We start from the raw sequence: 8,255 nt of genomic DNA, 5'->3' as shown, positions 1-8,255 counted from the left end.
ACCACACCGCCCACTATACACTGGGTGTGATTTTTAGTTTTATTGTTGTGCTTTGAAGACTCCCTTGAAAACAAGATACTGTATCTCAAGGCTGATCCTCTAGTTACATTTCTAAATAAAGTAAAACAAAAATAGGTTAAATTGAGTTACACTTGTCCAACTCAGACTCGTATTCAAATATTTTTTCATTACACACACATACAAACGAAATACATAAAACAAAACCTGGTTGAGAGAAGTTCAGAATGGTGTAAAGTAAACCCATCCCTCCATGACGCTAGGGCTGCATTCTTTTGTAGATAACTGTATTTAATTTGTTGTTTTAAAGATATCATAAACAAACAGATGTATCAGAACATTTTGAACAAAACAAGTAAATATCAAAATGGAAATAATTTATGCGGTCAGTGATGGTCTCATTTCTCTCTCCATTTCTTCTTTAAGGTGCTACAGCATGTCCGGCTTCCTTTCATCACCCCCTCCTACCTCCGTGATGTGATTGAGGCTCTGGATGTGGTGAAAGAATCTCCGGCCTGTCAGAGGCTCATCTCATCGGCCAAGAAGCAGCATCTCCTGCCGCACAGCCAACGAGTACAACCACGCCAGACCAACGGTACCCTGCCTCACACATGCATGTTGCAACTGATGGTGGAAAAAATAAACATTCTAGTTGGGCTTTCGAGTGCAGAGACAAGTTTCTCACATGTGCAAACATACCTGGCAATAAAAAAAAATCTGATTTATGTTTGTTTCGGCGTGGCTTTTGGGGATTTTCAAGAGGTTGGCTTGCTATTTGTTCTGCATAAAAGGTTTGATTTAGATTTTTTGCACTTTTATGTGTAGTTGTAGTTAACTATAACTTTCAAATGTATACCAATTCTCTCCTGTATTCATTCAGTGAATGCAAATGTGTGCAATCACAACATTTCACATGCTCACACATTACTCTGCTGTGAGTACCCAGCCTCATTCCAGTGCCTGCTTCTGTTTTTATAAGAGATTCTGATGGTGGGGAGATTCAACGGCAACAACGGGCTTGAAACATTTGAAAGCTTCGATCCCCTGACCAGTCAATGGAAGAATCTGGCAAGTCTGCCAATCACTGGAGTTGATTTTAGTCTGGTTATATCAGGTGAGGAGTACAATCAGATCAACTGGGTCAATCAATTTAGGATCTGTAATTAATTATGTTTTGTCCTTTAATTGAGCTGAAGCAGTATTATGGCTGGAAAGGCAATTCATGTTCTTGAAGGTTATTATTGTGGTGGTTCATTTATTTGGCCTTTAAAACTACTTTTTAAAGGTGCGGTAGGCAACTTTGGGGTAATAAGCAACAGTAACTCTAGTTTAACTATTGTTGCTTCGGTAGTCGGTACTGTCTTGATGCAAACATGCCATATTTAGCTCTGTTTTTACAGGGTTCAGAAGTTTGGTTGAAACGCTGCTATCGTAAACAAAGGGGAAGCATTACTCTGAAGTCCAAACCAGTGGTTCTCAAACATGTTCGTGCCAACTGCCAAGGACCGCCAAATTGATATCTGTGCTGTCTGGCAGCAACCAGCTAACTCCAAAATGTTCATTTTTCAGGAAATGAAAAAAAAAAGAAAAAAAAGTGGAGTTAGGATGTTTTGTTCATCATTGATAAGAACAGTTAAATGGACCTCCAAGCTCACAATGAGGTTGGAGGTCAAAGGGGGTGGAGCCTGGAGTCAGAAAAACCAGCTAACTCCACCTCCCTTAGTTAGCTGGTTTTGTCGGAAGCGCTTTTTAATGCTTTTCATTGGTTCAATATTTTTTTTACCAACACACAGACGTAAAGGGTGTTCAATGGCCCTGATTTATGGGAAAAAATGCAAAAGCGTTAAAATGGAGTCTGCCGGACATCAATGATATGTATTTGGCTGCAGACCACCATCTGTTGCAGGGACCCCCACAAGAGAAGATGTTTAAAAATATACTGTAAGAAGAAAAAAAGGTACAATTAAACAGATCTACAAGCCCCCAATGCATCACGATGCATTGTGATATTGTAGATATTTTCAAAGTCTAAAATAGGTATTGTGGCCTTTCTAACCAATAAATAAAGCCACTGTTGGTCGGGGTGGTGTTGCAGTCTACTGTTATACTCGCGTCTCTTCTTGTTTACAAACAGTCAATCAGCACGGAGATCCGAAAGTTGCATCAAACAAAATATTTATTATCTGACGGTCACTCCGTTGCATAAACATAAACTTTGATGATTATAAAACAAAAAAGAGCCTGCGCGGTCAACAAACTGTGACGCTTCCCCGTCTCACATTACTTCTCTGTCAGGGTGTCACCCATTCCTTATCACCCTTCTCACACAGGTGGCCTGCACCCACAAATCATTTCATTCCCAGGGGGAGTAACCCTCAATTCAAACCATTCCAAATTCATAGAATTAATAACCAAAAAATAGGCAATTCATGTAGTAGGCAATAAATAAGAATATCAGAATAATAACTCTGAATAATAATCAGAATAGACACATTTCACATAAATTAGAAAATGGCTCTAACATACCAGCCCCGAATTGCTTATTACATAGCAATTACTAAATAATAAATCATAGAGCCATTACAATGATCAGCATGCAGCTTACTCAAGTCCTTTTCTTTTTTCTTCTTTTTCTCTGTATATGAGTTAATAATTCAAGAGACCAAAGTCTGTGTACGATCAAAAAGTTTGTGTACGAATGTACGATCCAAGCGACCAGCACGGAGTGTGCATGTGTGCATTAGTCCATTGCTCTGAGGGGGGGGGGGCAGACGAGAGTCGAATTAAGTCCATTTATCCACCGGTCAGAGGTGCACTTGACCAGAAGAATAGGGCTTAGTAGGCTCAGTCAGCTGCCTCCAGGAGCAGACAGAGCTTGGTGATGGGTCTTTGGATGATGTTGGTCTTGGTCTTTACCAGGACACTGCGGATAAGTCCTTTTGGTCCTGGAAGGGTCTTGACTACTCGTCCCAGGGGCCACGAGTTCCTCGGTGCGTTGTCATCTATAATGACAACGAGATCTCCAGGGATGAAGTTCCTTCTGATTTTATTCCATTTGTGACGTTCTTGCATAAGTGGAATGTATTCCCTGGTCCAACGTTTCCAAAATAGGTCGGCAAGGTATTGTACCTGCCTCCATCTTTTCCTTGAATATTGGTCCTCTTTTCGAAACAGTCCTGGGGGCATGATTGGATTTGTTTTCAACTGGAGTAGATGATTTGGTGTTAGGGGCTCAAGGTCGTTTGGGTCATTTGTTACCGTTGTGATGGGCCTATCGTTCATGATAGCTTCGACCTCACACAGGATTGTGTGTAGAGCATCATCATCCAGTGTCTGTTCTTTCAGGACTGAATAGAGAATCTTTTTGACCAGTCGAATTAGCCGCTCCCACGCTCCACCGTGGTGAGGTCCTGAGGGAGGGTTGAATATCCAGTCAATTCCTTTTTTGAGTAGCGTTTTCTGGATTTTGTCATTGTCCAGTAGTTTCACAGACTCCTCCAACTCCTTTTGCGCTGCAATGAAATTGGTACCTCGGTCTGATCTGATGCTTCTTACTGAGCCTCGACGACAGATGAACCTACGAAGAGCATTGATGCATGCATCTGTATTCAGGTGACTGGCAACTTCCAGATGAACAGCCCGGCTTACTAGGCAAGTAAGGATTACTCCCCACCTCTTGACATGAGCACGGCCACGTCTCACCTCAATGGGTCCAAAGTAGTCTATGCCCACATGGGTGAAAGGCGGAAGATCAGGTGTTATGCGATCTAAGGGGAGATCAGCCATTTTCTGCTCTCCGGCTTTGGCCTGTAGTCGTCTGCAGAAAACACAGTTTTTGATAATCTTCCTTGATGAAGAATTCGCACTAAACAGCCAATACTTCTGATGAAGTTTAGACAGCATGTGTCCTCTTCCAGCATGACCAACTTGATGGTGAATGTGGTTCAATATTAACTGTGAAACATGAGAAAGTTCATAGGGTGTTTGATCTCAGTTGGCATGGCCATCCTCCTAATCCTTCCTCCCACTCTCAGAATTCCAGAGTCAATGACAGGGTCCAGCTTGTATAGGGAGCTTCCTTTATTGCACTGTTTCCCTTTCTCCAGTGAGGACATTTCCTCCTTGAAATGCTGTCTTTGCTCATGGCAAATAATGGCGTTTTCAGCATTTTCCAAGTCCTCCACTGAAAGGTTCTGGCCTTTCAATGACTCTCCTTTGTTGTGACTTGACCTAAGCCAGTAAGTCTCTTTCCTCTTCAGACTCCTCTCCAAAAGAAGCTTCTTTATTTTCATCATCCAAGCTATAGCTCTCTTTAGGCTATGCCAGGATGAGTAGTACTCAATGAGCTTGCTTGTTGGAGTTTTGTCCATCATATTGGTAACAATGCTTGAAATAATTACTTCTCTCCTCACTTCAGGGTCCTCTGAGAGAACAGATCCAAGGTTTTCTGGAGTTCTTGGCCATTGTGATTCAGCTTTTTCCAGAAACTCTGGTCCTTGAAGCCATGTTTTAGAACTGAGGAAGGAGTCAATGTTTAGTCCTCGCGATGCATCATCAGCGGGATTCTGTTTGGAGTCGACAAACCTCCACTGGTTGACTTCTGACAGGTTGTGGATCACTGCAATCCGGTTGGCCACAAAGGTGTGGAACCTCCTGTTCTTGTTTCGCAGATATTTCAACACAGACAACAACAATCCACCTTTTGGACTGTTGGAGCTCTATTTGGAGCTCTGATCGAAGCATTTTGTCCATCCTTGCAGCCAGTGTCGCCGCCGTGAGTTCCAATCTGGGAATCGTTATTACTTTGAGAGGAGTGACTCTCGATTTCCCCATCACAAATGCCACGTGAACGTCATCCTGGCTATTTGTGAACCTCAGGTAACTTGCCGTACCATAGCCTTGTTCACTTGCATCACAAAAGTGATGCAATTCTGCAGTCTTTACTTGACCAAAGTTCTTTGGTTTTACACATCTGTCAATTTGAAACCTGGCCAGCTGGTCTAGATCTTTGAGCCATTGCTGCCATGGTTTTGACAGTTCCATTGGAACCGCTTCGTCCCATCCATATTTGTCCTTACAGAGTTGCTGAAGGATTTGCTTTGCCTTCAGTATGAAAGGGGCAAGAAGACCAAGGGGATCATACACAGAGCTGACAGTAGAGAGTATAGACCTTCTGGTAAGAGTTTTGTTGTTAACAGCAACACGAAAACTGAATATATCGCTCTCAATGTCCCAGTACAGTCCTAGGGCTCTTTCATTAGGCAACTTCTCCCTGTCCAGATCCAAGTTCTTGATTTGTTTTGCCTTGTCATCGTTAGGGATTGATGCCAGAACAGCTCGACTGTTACTAACCCACTTGGTCAATTTGAATCCTCCAAGAGAACAGATTTGTCTCAGGTCTTTAACAAGCTCCATAGCGTGTTCCTCTGTCGCTACCGATTTGAGGCAGTCATCGACGTAGAAATTTGATTTGACTGTGTCAGCCACTTCTGGATCAAATTTCTCACTGTTGTCATCTGCAGTCTTTTGCAACGCAAAGTTGGCACAGGTTGGAGAAGATACGGCGCCGAAGAGATGAACTCTCATTCGGTACTCCTCCAGACTTTTGCTGGTGTCGCCATCTGGCCACCACAGAAACCTGAGCAGGTCTACGTCCTCTTCCTTAACACGCACTTGGTGAAACATGCTCTCAATATCTGCCATAACGGCAATGGGTTCCTGCCGGAACCTGAGCAGAACACCAATGAGTGAGTTGGCCAGATCAGGGCCCTGAAGGAGTACCTTGTTGAGCGATGTACCTTTTATAGGATGATGCACAATCGAAAACCACACGGATAGTTTTCTTGCGTTTGTGGTAGACACCATGGTGTGGTATGTACCACAGTTTACCATTTTCCTGGTGTAGATCTTCTGGTGGTACTTTCTCTGCATATCCTTTCATGATGATGTCACTCATGAACTCCTTATATTCAGCTGCATAGACCTCATCCTTTGTGAACTTTCTTTTGAGGTACAATGCTCGCTGCTCTGCCATTTGGTAGTTGTTTGGCATGATGGTGTTCCGATCATGAAGTGGTAAAGGTAAGTGGTAGTGACCATTTTGGAGTGCAACAGAACTTGATGCAATCTGTGTGAACTTTCTGTCATCAACTGACATCTCCCTCTTCTCATCATACTCCTTCTCTGGGAAGTCATGTGCATATTGTTCTTTGAGGAGGTTCTCGAGATGAACAATTGAGATGCGGTTCACTAAGGCCATAGGACGTTTCTCCTCCATAGCAGTGGAAGCATGAAGTGGTCCATTCACCACCCATCCTAACAATGTTTTCACTGCGTAGGGGCCGTTCTCCTGGCTATTGATGATTTTCCATGGCTCCATAGCTTTTGGAGTATTCACTCCAATAAGAAGCTCCACATCAGCATCAATCTCCTTTACCTTGATCTCCTGCAGGTAATGCCATTTGTCAAGATCCATTTGGGTAAGTATGTTTCTTTTTGTAACAGGTATCTTGTTTTGAGTGTACAACTTGGGCAATGGCAGATATGCATCGCCCTCCATATTGCCTACTTCTAGACCAGTCAACTCATAGCTCTTGACAGTTTTCTCTGTTCCCATGGTCTGCAGTAGAACCTCAGTTCTCCGTCCCTTGGCGTTAAGCTGTCTCATGAGCTTCTCTGTACAGAATGTATCTGTACTTCCTGGGTCCAGGAAGGCATAGGCAAGTACACTTTTACTTCCATTGCAAAGTTTCACCTGGACTGGCACTATAGCAAGTATGCAGTCTTTACCAGCCCCGGTTCCTTCACCCTCTCCTAGTGACACCAGAGCGCTGGTGACAGATGATGTCTCTTCAGGCTTCACAGCATGCTGTTCAACCTCATTAGATTTGACCATCTCTGGTTTGGATCTATTAATGTGCAGAATAGTAGGGTGTCTGCCCTGGCAATTCTGGCAGGTCAGTCTTCTTTTACAATTTCTACTCAAATGTCCCACTTTCAAACATCCAAAGCATAGTCCTTTTTCCCTGAGAAACTGAACTTTGTCTTCATGTGCCTGTGCATTCATTTTCTGGCATTCAGGTAAGGGATGCTTGCCGGTACAGAAGAGACATGCAAAATCATATGCACCGAAGGCATGTTGCTTTTGACAGGTGACTTTTCGGCTTTGCTGTCAGACACTATTGCCACTGTCGTAGCAAAACTACTTCCCTTGCTCTTAAATCTGCTGGAGTTTGCTTCACCAGCAGTCCTGACGGTGCGGAGGCGGGTAGAGGACTGGCTACTCTGACGGGTATGGCCACTGAGCTAAGACGCGAGATGGACAACATCATCGAGTGGATCCCCAAACTGGACGCAAAATTGGGCAACATCACTGAACTGAGGCACGAGGTGGACAACAACAACGAAAGGGTCCGTGGTTTGGACACGAAGCTAGACAAGATCATGGCACGTGCGGAGGTCGAAGCCAGAGGTGCCGCTGAGCGAGCCGGTGTTCTTCGCGCCGACATAACCGCACTGCAAGGCTATTTGACCATGATTAGAGCGGGCATGGACAGACTGGAAGGCCCACATTTGGATAAAGACTAGATAAATTGTCTGGTTTGGATTTTTTAGGATCGATTTGGACCCCCCCAAGCCAAAAACCTGGACTTTTTCACCCAGCGAAATGCAGAGGAGTAGATGCCCACCCCCCCCTCCCCCCCTCCCCAGAACCGTACCCATACCAAGAACCCACCCCCCCTCGACCAGCTCCCCCCTCATGGACACCTGGTGTTATGACTTTGGTTCGGAAGCCATTCAAGGACGTCTCACGCAGCCCTAATTCGCTGCTATCGCAAAACAAGAACATGCGATAAGCTCTGCCATCAGCTAGAGACTGCTCTGAAATGGGTGAAAGCCCAAGGACATGTCACAGAGTTCCACATACACACACACACACACACACACACACATGTCTGCACTACATGCCTTCGCAACCCCCCCCCCCCCCTGCTCCTATCTGTCCTGCTCCCTTCCCCAGTCCGCCCCCTGGTGTATTTTTTGCTCCTTGGACGCTCTGCTCCCTTTTGGGAGCATAGCGTGCGCGCAGTGTTTTTTTGCCTGTGTACCCAACTCTATCCCACCCCCGCTCCCCGTCCAAAACTCTTCTTAAGAGGGATCGTTTAGCGCCATTGTGGTATATGGTTATGTTTGTTGTTCATGTTTCATTGAGAGGCAACGAAGTTGCCGCCTTGTAT

This window comes from Gymnoscopelus braueri (assembly GCF_963280865.1).
Source record: "Gymnoscopelus braueri genome assembly, chromosome: 3".
NCBI classification, from domain to species: Eukaryota; Metazoa; Chordata; class Actinopteri; order Myctophiformes; family Myctophidae; genus Gymnoscopelus; species Gymnoscopelus braueri.
Note: the sequence above shows the minus strand (reverse complement) of the source record.